The 13,355-nt window shown below is 36.7% G+C and overlaps 1 protein-coding gene across 1 annotated transcript in view; it reads left to right on the forward strand.

Annotated features, from left to right (window-relative positions):
* Positions 1-13,355, forward strand: part of LOC148128158 (catalase-like) — a 48,657-nt gene that overhangs the window by 2,821 nt on the left and 32,481 nt on the right. The gene's annotated exons all lie outside the window — the stretch shown is intronic.

The raw sequence follows: 13,355 nt of genomic DNA on the forward strand, positions 1-13,355 counted from the left end.
AATGAACAAGTAATTCTATGTGGGGAAGAAAAAGGAAAGGGGGAAAAGAGAATGGAGAATTTAAGACTTAAAAAAACAACCAAAGAAAAGAAAAATAATTCAAAAAATAAGTATAATACTGGAAAGCAACAGAAGAGGGGAATACAGAAGAGAGAAATAGAGGTAGAGAGACAAGGGGGTAAAAAGGGGAGAGAGAAGAAGAGAGGGAAGAAGGAAAGGAAAAGAAGTTACAAAGGACCGAAATAAGATATAGAGAAAGCATATATAATTCCTACAAGATTCATTGGCATGATCCTGTTTTGTACCTTGCCTTTTGAGTGGGATGCATTGGGTTGTCCTGTTTGACACGATGGAATGAATACCTAGATAAATCAGCAGTTGCTAAATGCCACCCTAGTCAACCATGAATCACAAAGGTTGTATGAATGATGAAAGATATGAAACCAAAAGGGTGTCAAACTCATGTCGTCACACAGCATCATGTGATGTATCGTGACTTATTTTCCCCTTCACTAAAATGGGTGTGGGTGTAGCCAGCAGGCCAGGAGTTTGACAGCCCTGAGTTAGAGAATACTTGATATGAGCCTATTTCGTGTATATGTGTTGTTTTAATAACATATTTATATTTTTTTTCTTTTTTTAAGAATATAGTGTGTATTTTAAGAATGTACCAAGCAGAATCCGAATGGAAGTTATGTATTATATTGAATGTTATTACTTTAAGATATATATTGAAGCCTAAATAAGAGTTAAATGGATAAACTTAAAAGATATAAAGGTGTCATACTCCAATCAGCAACTACAGGAGAAACTTTGTTTAATGAGAAAAGATAATAGATAATTGAAACAGGACAGACAACAAATATAAATATAAGGATTTGAATTGAGATGAGATAATTAAAATAAAAATGAGAAAATTAAAAGAGGGGAGAAGCTATGTAGAAAATGTAAAACAGTAATAAGATATGGAATAGAACATAAAAATGAGCATGAAATTGAATTTGTGTCTGTACAAAGAAATGTAACCCGGGCTTACTCTACTTTCAAAAAAAATGTTTTATTTGTATTTTTTTTTGTGAAAACTCAAATAAAATTTACAAAAAAAAAAAAAGAAAAAAGAATAGAATAGAACAGAACAGAATAGAATTTTTCATTGGCCAAGTGTGATTAGACACACAAGGAATTTGTCTTGGTGCAAATACTCTCAGTGTACATAAAAGGAAAGATACATTCATCAAGAGTCAAGAATCATAAGGTACAACTCTTAATAATAGTCATAGGGTACAATAAGCAATCAAATCATACTAGGAAACAGTCAGTATAAATCGTAAGGATACAAGTGACAAAGTTACAGTCATACAGTCATAAGTGGGAGGAGATGGGTGATAAGGCGGGATGAGAAGATTAATAGTAATAGTAGTGCAGACTTTGTAAATAGTTCAACAGTGTTGAGGGAACTATTTATTTAGCAGAGTGATGGCGTTTGGGAAAAAATTGTCTTGTGTCTAGTTGATCTGGTGCGCAGTGCTCTATAGCATCGTTTTGAGGGTAGGAGTTGAAACAGAAGTAGAAGTACGCTGGTCATTTTCATCTTGCTCTTGAGAATCAAATTAAGATGATGCAGTTTCTTTTCTGTTTTTGCATAACCAGTAATTACTTTAATACAACATAATAAACTGCAAGAAAGTCAGTTTGGTGTAGTGGTTAAGGCATCAGACTGGGAATTGGGAGAGTGTGAGTCTTGCCTTGGGCACAGAGCCGGCTGGGTGACCTTGGGCTAGTCGGTCAGTCTCATCCTTAGGAAGCTGGCAATGGCAAACTACCATACTTCAGAAAAATTTAGGGACTGGTCCCACAGTCTCTGAGAATCTGACATGATTGAATGAAAGAAACAAAACTCTGCAAGCATAAACAAATCTAAGGAAAAGTCAACACTATGATAGTCAATGTTGTTCTGTTTATGGGATCTTTAATTATTTTAGGCTATTTTGATTGAACATTCTGAAATAGAATGAAAAGCATTAAAGTTGATTCCTCTTATCAATCAAATGTATTTGTTTACAAAGTTGAAATTTATATTCCCTTCAGCATCTTTTAAAGGACTTTTTAAGATTTTGATGTAAAATTTAATAGACCTCATGAGGATACAAGCAGGTGATTCTTCAGCTTAAATATTTTCGGTGTTTTTATAATTCTAGCTACATTGTACAAAAGATATAGTGCTGTGTATAGCAGTACATGATTGATCTTCTGTTTGTAGGATAAGTTTCTTTTGCTGTTCTCTCCTTTGCTCCCTTCCTAGCCTGCAACCTGCAAGGCAGATCTGGAGTATGTGTAACAAGTAGAGGTTGGGAGGATTGTTCAATGAGCTGAAGGTATCATTTTAAATAGATGAAAGTAATTCGATACTGTATTATTAAAGGTTTCAATTCAATTAAGATTCTTTTTTTTTTTACTGGACAGAAGTGTTGCTTCCAGTAAAAGTATAGTAATTGTTTTAGAACATAGAACTTATTAAATGTGAGTTCATTATAAAGATTATACATTGTGCTGAAATCCATTAATATGATTTGCACCCTTGCCCTGCTTGCTCCCACCTATCTATATTCTGTGATAAATGGTAGAAAAGGTGGCTAGGCAACTTCAAGGGATTAATTCCATGTCTCATCTCTTTCTTATCAGAAAATCTACCACAGACACTTCAAACTCCTTTTGAAATACCAGGGAAAATTGTTATAGCAGTTAGAATGGGAGGGTGACATAAATGAAGAAAGCCTTTCCTATCTCTTTCTGCTGTTGCAATTGAATATTTATTGCCCCAAATTCATACTTGGAAATATACCCTTTGCCTATTAGAGGAGATAATAAGATACGGTGTCACCAGTTTTACTTTAAATATACAGATATTTCTTAGTTAACAACCACTCATTCAGCAACCATTCAAACGATGGCACTGAACAAGTGGAACTTATGACATGTTCTCAAAGTTCCAGCCAGCATGCACACGTATATTATCTGGCAAGCAGCCCACACTTTTGATATTTATAGTGTCCTGCAGTCACGTGGTTGCCGTTTGTAACCTCTGGCAACTTCCCACAAGCAAATTCAAACTCAATGGCAAAGAACGTTGCAAATTGCTTTTGTAAGTTGCTTGTGCACTCCACAGTACCTGGCCTGGCCGTGCTTTTGCAGCAGCACTGTAGTACCTCTCATACTGTTCTGCACCTGGCAGCAGCCATTTCCAGCCCAGCCACACCAACCACCTACATACCATCCCGCACTCAGCAGCAAGCACTTCCTGATGCCATGTTGGATACATACAAACAACCCCAGCTCCCACTCCATGGCAGCCATTTACCTATCCATTGGCCTGCTTGCAAGACACCTGATACTTCCTGCCACCTTCGCCATTGACTTTGTTTGTTGGAAGCCAGTAGGAAGTTGCACAGATATCCTTACTTAACCAGCTTTGTTCCTTGCATAACAACAGCAATGGAAGGGTGTATTTCCATTACTAATTGTCATATGATTCCATTAATACCTTGCTTAGGATCAGAAATTTCAGTCCCAATTACTATTGTTAAGCAAGGACTATCAATATGGATGTTGTATAACTGGTCATGCTCACAATAGCATCCTGATTGCTGTTTTTTCCAAGTAGCATTAACATCATGGTGTCAGAGTTTGTAGTAATAAATTCATTTTTAATGAAAAATAAGTATAAAAAGATTTTGGAGATATAAAACGTGATTTAATATGAAACTTGAGTTAATATGAATCAAATATTAAACCTGATTAATAGAATGAATATTACAGAATTGTACCCTGTTTAGTATCTTGCCATGTGTATGGAATGAACAATGAGAGATGAATTTTGTAATTAATTTTTTTGATTTTATTAGAAAAAAATAGCACCCAGAGTGCTATTACTATGAGTTTCTGGTGGGCTTCAAATTCTTGATATATTTAGCTTTAAAGCAGTATATTTTTGTTATTATAATTAAAGAATATATTTTTAAATAGAAAAGACAATTTAAATTTAAAATTGTACTGAATATCTTAATTGCAACTGAAATAAAGTGATTGCATGTAAATTAAATTCACTCTCATTGGGCTATTGCCCTGCAGTGTAAACGCACATTAAGAATTGCTATCACTAGTCAACCCTATTTAATTTAATTATGAGATCCCATTGTATGAGGAAGTGCTTGTAAATTATATAGATTAAAAAAAATCACAAACATGGTAAAATAAGAAGTTGATATTCAAGGTATGACTGGTTGCCTGCAGCATATACCTCTTAGAAACATTTTAAAAATACTGGTAACTTAAATGGGTGTATAAACAATGCTATCGTGGGTTCATATAATTAAAAAGCATAATTTATCTTATACCACCCCAAAGGTATTTTGTAAGCCATTGAATTAAATATGTTGGCCATGTTCCCAAATCAAATCCTGGCTTAATAAATTAATATGCAGACATCTCTTATCCTTAGGTTCCTCTCTAAATACTTTATTGCAACTTTATATAAGTGAACAAAGCAACAAAGAAATCCATTATGAAGATTTTAGCACCTCATTAGTATAAGTAATAACCAAGGTATAGAGTAATGTCTATGCAGGTACTTATAGCAAAGAAATGAAAGATAAACACTTTGCAGTGTTGGAATTGTGATGTCCAGACAGTATATAGTTAATGGGGAATTAGTATAGTTAGTTAGGAATTGGGAGCTGTTCCCTTAAGGGAATGCATCATGGTAATTGTAGTTAAGGTATCCTGGGAAATGTAGTCCATGTCATGTGGTCACATCTGTAATCCTGATTGGTCACTGAATTGACCCTTGGTGGGTTGGGGGAGGTTCCTTCACTCTTGCCTGAACCCAGCATCATGCTGCTGCTTCACCCCCTTGCTCCACCATATTGGAATGAAAGGAGAACTATCCTTTTACATCCGAAAGTCAGCTGTGCAAAGAGTTGGAAATTGAGATGTATCTCGATGTAACTGTAAGTTATATTGAGGATGCTTGATGAACCAATAAAGAGACTTTATATGGATGCTTTGTGGAGTTATCTATCTGCCATTATACATTCAGTCAGTAATTATAGAGGACAGAATAGGAATATTTCTACTTTTTGTGCAGTCTGGAAATGAAACTGCTCTGAAACCCAGAACTGGATAAATGCATTAATACAAATTTAGTAACTAGGGTCTGGACAAAACGGATTTTGTTAGATTTGTTGTTTTATTGTAAAGAAGTGCTATCTTTTCTTATAGGCACATAATAAATCAAATTATTGTTATATTACATTATTGTTACATTAACATTTTAAAACTTAATTAAATTTGAAGGTAGTTAATTTGATTACTGCATTTATATGCTATGGTTATTTTCCATAATTTTCATATTTAAGAATTACAATTTAATAACAGAACTTAAGGATTTATGATATTGTGTGGTACCCTGGGGCCACCTTGGAAGGTGATTTAATGGCTTTCTTATCCATGTAGCATGGTAGTAAAAAAACAGATTTATCAAGAGTTTTGGATGTGTGGGAATATTTTCTGTTTTATAAGGTCTCAAATGAAACTTCCCTGAAGCATGCAACTAGACAAATGTATTTATAGATATTCTCTTGTACATTTGACTTGACACACTTTTAATTTGCACACTGCTGCAATATAACAAAACTTGGATCTATCATCCCAGAATCTTGTTGCACATAGTTATTTTATTAATGTCAAAAAATCCTCCACTTGTTGTCACTAAACAAAAATAAAGTATCACTTTAAATTGGTATCTGTCTCTGGCCACTATTAAAAAAACCCACTACTTTAGTTTCTTACTTAAAGTTACCCAGATACTTTATCCATATTGTTTCTGAACTGAGTAAATTTTTGAATAATTCCTTGAGATGAAAAAGTAGGGCCCACTTTGCCAGTAATTCCTACATGATTCATTGGCATGATCCTGTTTCGTACCTTGCCTTTTGAGTGGGATGCATTGGGTTGTCCTGTTTGACACGATGGAATGAATACCTAGATAAATCAGCAGTTGCTAAATGCCACCCTAGTCAACCATGAATCACAAAGGTTGCATGAATGATGAAAGATATGAAACCAAATGAAAAATTCTCATTTGAAATTGCATAATGTTATTTTTTAGGGCAAGTGTGTATTGGTCTGGCTGTTTATTTCCTCCCTGTAGAGGCCTGATATTTGTTTTCTTAAGTTTTCGTGGGTATTTATATGTATGGTATTCAGCTTTGTTTGGGTATTTTCCCACGTCATTATAGTTGTGCTTTTAAAGTTGTAGTGACGTTTCGGCAGAATCTTATCTGCCATCATCAGGCTTGTTCATCATCAGGCTTGTGTATATCAATACACAAACCTGATGATGGCAGATGAGATTCTGCTGAAACGTTGCTAACAACTTTAAAAGCACAACTATAATGACGTGGGAAAATACCCGAACAAAGCTGAATACCATACATACATACATACATACATACATACTCAAATGAGATATGGAACTTATTTATATAAACTAGATTAAAAATGATAATTATATAAATGTATTATAAATATATATGTATTTGACTAATTGCATTAGATAATACATAGATATATTAATATAGAGCTGTAATTATTTACATATAAAATAATATATACCATTTTTGTTGTTATTGTGTTTTTCTTTATTTTTTTAAAAAAGCACTTTATGTTTTTTCATTTTTTGACAATGCATGCATTTTTATATTTGTGGGTTTTTAAAATCTATTTTAAAACAATAAAATATTTTTTTAAAGAAAAAAGCTATTTTTAAATTAAGCTATGCTGACATCAAAGGATTTCCCCCCTCCCTAGACAGGTGTTCCTTTCAGACTTTAAAGTCAGCAAATGAAATAACCACAATTCTAAGAACAACAGCTTTTTCAAAAGCATTTCATAATATGATCCAAACTCTGTGAAGGATCTTGGAGTACTCATTTCTAATGGCCTAAGTGCTAGAGCCCACTGTAACTACATAGCCAAAAAGGCGTTAAGAGTTGTTAACCTAATCTTACATAGCTTTTTCTCTGGTAATATTACACTAATAACTAGAGCATACAAAACATTTGCTAAATCAATACTTGAATACAGCTCATCAGTCTGGAATCCACATTACGTATCAGATATTAACACAGTTGAGAAAGTCCAGAAATATTTCCCAAGAAGAGTTTTCCACTCCTCTACTCATTGCAGAATATCTTATGCCACCAGACTCGAAATTCTACACCTAGAAAACCTAGAACTATGCCGCCTTCGGTCCGATCTAAGTATAGTATATAAAATCATACATTACAGTGTCATACCAGTCAAAGAATACTTCAGCTTCAACCATAACAACACTAGAGCAAACAATAGATACAAACTCAAGGTTAATCGCACCAAACTTGATTGCAGGAAATATGACTTCAGCAACAAAGTGGTCAATGTCTGGAATACTCTACCTGACTCTGTGGATTTTTCCCCCAACCCCAAAAACTTTAACCTTAAACTGTCTACTATTGACCTCACCCCTTTCCTAAGAGGTCTGTAGGGGGGGTGTATAAGCATGCCAACGTGCCTACTGTCCCTGTCCTATTGTTTCTTTTTTTCTTTTTCTTATATGTATCCATGCATTCATAAGTATGTTTTTACTTATACCTATTAACTTGTAAGCAATTGACAAATAAAAATAAATAAATAAAATAAATAAAGTTTTCAGCCCAAGGGTATTATTAGATTTCTGTGTCACAGGATCAGGGAAATGTTTCTCATAATGGAACAACATAGTTTTCTGCTTGCATAAGTGCTGTTCAAGTGCAGGAATTTATGTGTTTTGGGTAAGATGTTTAAAGGACATGGCTATAAGGCAGTGAGAGAGAGTTGTATCTTGTGCAATGTTTCCTGAACTCAAACAACTATTTCCTGCTTTGGATGAAAACTATTGAACATGGCTATCATTCATTACAGAATCGCTCATCACAAAACAAATGGCTACACTCAAAAGAGCTCTCAATTAGTTAGAGAAAGGGTGTCAAACTCATGTTGTCACACAGCATCATGTGACGTATCGTGATTTATTTTCCCCTTCACTAAAATGGGTGTGGGCGTAGCCAGCGGGCCAGGAGTTTGACAGCCCTGAGTTAGAGCATACTTGATATGAGCCTATTTCGTGTGTGTGTGTGTGTGTGTGTGTGTGTGTGTGTGTGTATATATATATATATATATATATATATATATATATATATATATATATATATATATATATATATATATATGGATCTTTGGTTGTTCGGGTTTTCTCCCGCGTAAGATTCGAAGTATCTAGGCAACGTTTCGATGAAGTCTCATTCATCATCTTCAGGCTTCTGTCTCCGGCTCTGTGCTTCTCAGAGTACAATACAATACAACCCCCCCAAGCACATCCTAGATCTAACCAACCACTGCCTATCCAATACATACTTCACCTACAATGGACAAAAATACAAACAAATAGAAGGAGCACCCATGGGATCACCCCTCTCACCTGTCATCGCAAACCTCTACATGGAACACTTTGAAACACAAGCTCTAGAAAAATACGACCACAAACCCAAACTCTGGCTCAGATACGTAGATGACACCTTCATAATCTGGCCACATGGGAAAGAAAAACTGAACAACTTCCTCACACACCTCAACAGCCTACACCCCAAAATACAATTCACCATGGAAACAGAAGCCAACAACCAACTTCCCTTCCTAGATGTCTTGGTATACAAAAGATCCAATGGCTCCCTAGGACACACCATCTACCAGAAGAAAACACATACTAACCGCTATCTACATGCACTCTCACACCACCACCCAGCACAGATCAATTCCGTAGCCAAGACACTCATCTCCAGAACAAAATGCTTAGCCGATGAACAACACCAAAAAACCGAACTACACACTCTCACCAATGTACTTGCAGCCAATGGATTCCAAAGAAAGAAGATTACCCACCTAATCCAAAAAGAAACCCCAACCAAAATCCAAGACAGAGAACAAGAAAACGGCAAAGCCCTCCTCCCATATATAAAAGGCACTACAGACAAAATTAGCAAGATCCTCCAAAAACACAACATCAAAACAGCATTCTGCACAAACAGAAAAATATCCACCATCCTAAGAAACCCCAAAGACAAAATCGAATTAGAAAAACCAAGGAGTATATGAAATCCCCTGCACTGCCTGCCCTACCACATACATTGGACAAACTAACAGAAGAATAAGTGCACGCATTGAAGAACATAAGAACTCAATCAAAAAAGAAGAAACGACCTCTTCCCTGGTCCAACACCTCAAAGCCACAGGACATGAAATTGATTTTAAAAATACCAGAACTATCGCCAAAACCGAACACTTCAACAGCAGAATAATCAGAGAAGCCATAGAGATAGAAAAACGCCCACACAGCATGAACAAACGAGATGACACCTCCCGCCTTCCAGCCATTTGGAAACCCGCCCTCATGAACAGACGAGTACCTAACATGAAGAAGGACACCAGACCCACACCCATGAGAGCCACACAAGATGCCACCACCACACTTCCATGTAGAAAACAGACTCCCACCCACTCAGAAGATGAGACACGACCATGGACCAGAAGCTGCACGGCAGCTGCATCACTACCCACTTCAAACCCCTCCGAGCCATACATGAAGCAAACCGACACCCACTATGAAGATGCAGAAGGACCACAAACTCGAAGCCAAACAGCAAGATCACAACTCACCAGCTCAAATCCCCCAGCAACTAAGACTAACCTGAGCACAACCAAGCCCCCACCTGAACAGAACACGCCTCCAACCAATCAGAACACGGCTAATCCCCCAACCAATCAGAACACAGCCAAACCCCCTACCAATGAGAACACATCCCCACCCAATCAGAACACAGCCAAGCCCCCACCCAATCAAGTCCCACCCCCACTGGCAGTTAAAAGGAGGAAGCAGCTGCAATCTCACATTACTCTGAGAAGCACAGAGCCGGAGACAGAAGCCTGAAGATGATGAATGAGACTTCATCGAAACGTTGCCTAGATACTTGAATCTTACGCGGGAGAAAACCCGAACAACCAAAGATCCACATACAAATACCCATGAGAACCTCAGAAAACATATATATATATATATATATATATACACACACACACACACACACACACACACACACACAAAATATATATATATATATATATATATATATATATATATATATATATATATATATATATATATATATATATATATATATATGAAAGCCACATGAAAGCCACAGGTCATAGCATCAACTTCAATGGTACCAAAACCCTAGCCACTATAGAAAACCCCAGCTACAGAATTATCAGAGAAGCCATAGAGATTGAAAAAAGACCTGAAAGCATGAATAGAAGAGATGACTCCACCAGACTGTCAATTATCTGGAAGCCTGCACTCTCAAAAAAAATCTCCACACCACAAGCCAGCCAAACACCTGGGCACAAACTGACTCCCCCTGATACCTCCAGTTCAAACACATCCCAACCAGGCACCTAGATGAAACCTAGCTTCCTAATAAATGATAACCGTCCATTTACTCGGAGCCAAGCTGCACTAAAAGCCTCCAATACAGGAAACACAATGTTGCCAGCCAATCAAGACAAAAAAAGCTACAAAACAGACAGAAGATATTAGAAACACCAATCAAGCAGAACACAGCAAACTCCAAGACCAATAAACACAGACCAAGACTCCCAACAAATCAGGATGAAGAAAAAACCATTCTGGCACAGCAGTAGGCTGTGAGTCTCACAGATGAACACAATACAGAAGCCTGATGATGGTAGATGAGATTCTGCGGAAACGTTGCTACAATTTAAAAGCACAACTTTAATGACATGAGAAAATACCTGAACAAAGCTGAATGCTACACACACACACACACACACACGAAATAGGCTCATAAATGGCAAGTGCAATTAGGTTTTCAATTTATTATGTGTAAAGAACCATACATTTATTTTTTCTATGCTACACCAGTCTTTTGTACATAACCAGAGATTCCATTTACCTTGGAAAATATTGGTAGCTTAGGGTTAAAATCGGTGGTGGGATTCAAATTTTTTTACTACTGGTTCTGTGGATGTGGCTTGGTGGGTATGGCATGGCTTGGTGGGTGTGGCTTTATGGGAGTGGCATGGGAAAGATACTGTAAAATATCCATTCCCATCCCACTCTGGGGAAGATACTGCAAAATCTCCATTCCCACCACATTCCAGGGGGAAGGTTACCACCGGTTCTCTGAACTGCTCAAAATTTCCATTACCAGTTCTCCAGAACTGGTCAGAACCTGCTGAATACCACCTTTGGTTAAAATGAGGAGTTCTTGGTACTTTCTGAACTTGGTTGTTTTCTTGCATTATCCAAACTAGGTGGCATTATCAGTATTGGTACAGAATGGGATTTGCTCTCATTTTATATTCCAGTGATGGCTAACCTTTTCGATACCAAGTGCCCAAAGTGTGCACATCTGCATCCCCAAAATGCAATGCGTGCACACCCCATGCATGCGCCCTGCCCCCTGTGCATGTGTGCACAACTCTTGTGCCCCACCGCACATGCGCAGCATGGCCAATGGGAGCCGCACGCGAATGCGTGGCTGAGCTGGGGTGACGGCTCGCATGCCCAGAGAGACGGCTCTGCTTGCCACCTCTGGCACATGTGCCATAGGTCCGCCATCACGGTTATATTCTACGTATGTATGTATGTATGTATGTATGTATTTATTTATTTATTTATGTATTTATTTAGTCAAACGCTTACAACATAATAGAAATAAGAATAAGTATAAGTTTAAATACATGAAATAGGAACTAATAATTGGGGACAATAGGACAGGGACGGAGGCATGATTGTGCGCTCCATGCATGCCCTGCCAGTATTGTTGGGAGTGGTCTTGGTGGTTCTTAAATTGTGCTGTTTACTGTTAGCTTGTTTGGCAGTTTCTTTTTTTGGGATATTGTTTGCTTCTTGATTGTTAGTCTATGTTAAATTTGGTATTCATCTGGGTATATGCGGTAGATGTTTGTTTAATCTATGTGCTTGTTAATGGCAGATTTGTTATAGTGCAGGCTTCTAGGCATTATCTAGGATTTAACAAGCTGTCCTAATATTTTAGGTGTCTCATAATCTGGCCCAATCAATGTTGTTAACAAATGTTATAAGTGTAAATTTTTCCTTTGGGTTACATCTGGTAGATGATAGATGTCTTAACACAGAGCATGTTAGAAATTATCTTCATTTATCAATTGAACTGAAATCAATATCTTACTTCTATTCAATTCTTCCATATCATCATTCTTTCACCAATTTTTAAAATTTGGTTTTCCCATAAAGTTATTTGGCATGGGAAAAATAATCAATCATAATTTTCTGATGTAATTGTTTCCAGAGATATTAGAATTTTAGTATATTGAGATCCTTATACTGTCTATCCAACCAAAGTTCCCAAATAAAAAATAATAATACCAGTTGTTGGTTTCCATTATTGAATAATTGATAATAGATAAACATGACAATATAGCTCCAAATTAAGAAAACTGAACCTTCCCCCCTCACTATTTGGTAATTGTATTTTCTGTAAAGATATTCTTGGAATCAAGAATTTTCTAAATCAAGAATTTATTTTTTGAAAATATTTTCCAGATATATAAACCGGGATTCATATCAGAATATTAATTAATCTGAGAATAATATTCATTTTGAGAGTGTTCTATTTTCTTTATATTACTTGCTGCTGAGTTTAACCTTTTGTACCCATGTACCTAAACATTTAATGGATTTGGAATAAATACAGAATTGATAGTCCTGAAATGGATGGGTAGCCAAATTTTTGCCTATAGGTATCAATTCCAATTTGGACCAATTAATAGAGTATTCTGCAATAGCTTCTTTTGCATCAACACTAGGGTAGTAGCATGAGGTTTAGAACTAAACAAAAAAAAATCACATGCTAATACAACCGATTTGAGTTCAACTATATTGTCTAATGGCAAAGCCAAGGGTTCCATGCTGATATTAAAAAGAAAGAGTGTACGTGGACATCTTGCTTAGGTTCTCTAAGTAGTGGAAAACTAGGAGAAAGCATACCATTCACTTTAGATGTAGGGCAGGGGTGTCAAACCTGACTTCATTGAGGGCCGCATTAGGGTTGTGCTTAACCTCAGGGGGCCAGAGTGGATGTGGCTAGGGTGGGCATGGCAAGCTAGATATCATTCGTGTCGGGGGCACCTGTGGTGGCCCAAGCACCCTGCCAGAGAAA

Source organism: Pseudonaja textilis, chromosome 1 (assembly GCF_049901715.1).
Source record: "Pseudonaja textilis isolate UNSWEBS1 chromosome 1, rPseTex1.2, whole genome shotgun sequence".
In the NCBI taxonomy this organism is placed as follows: Eukaryota; Metazoa; Chordata; class Lepidosauria; order Squamata; family Elapidae; genus Pseudonaja; species Pseudonaja textilis.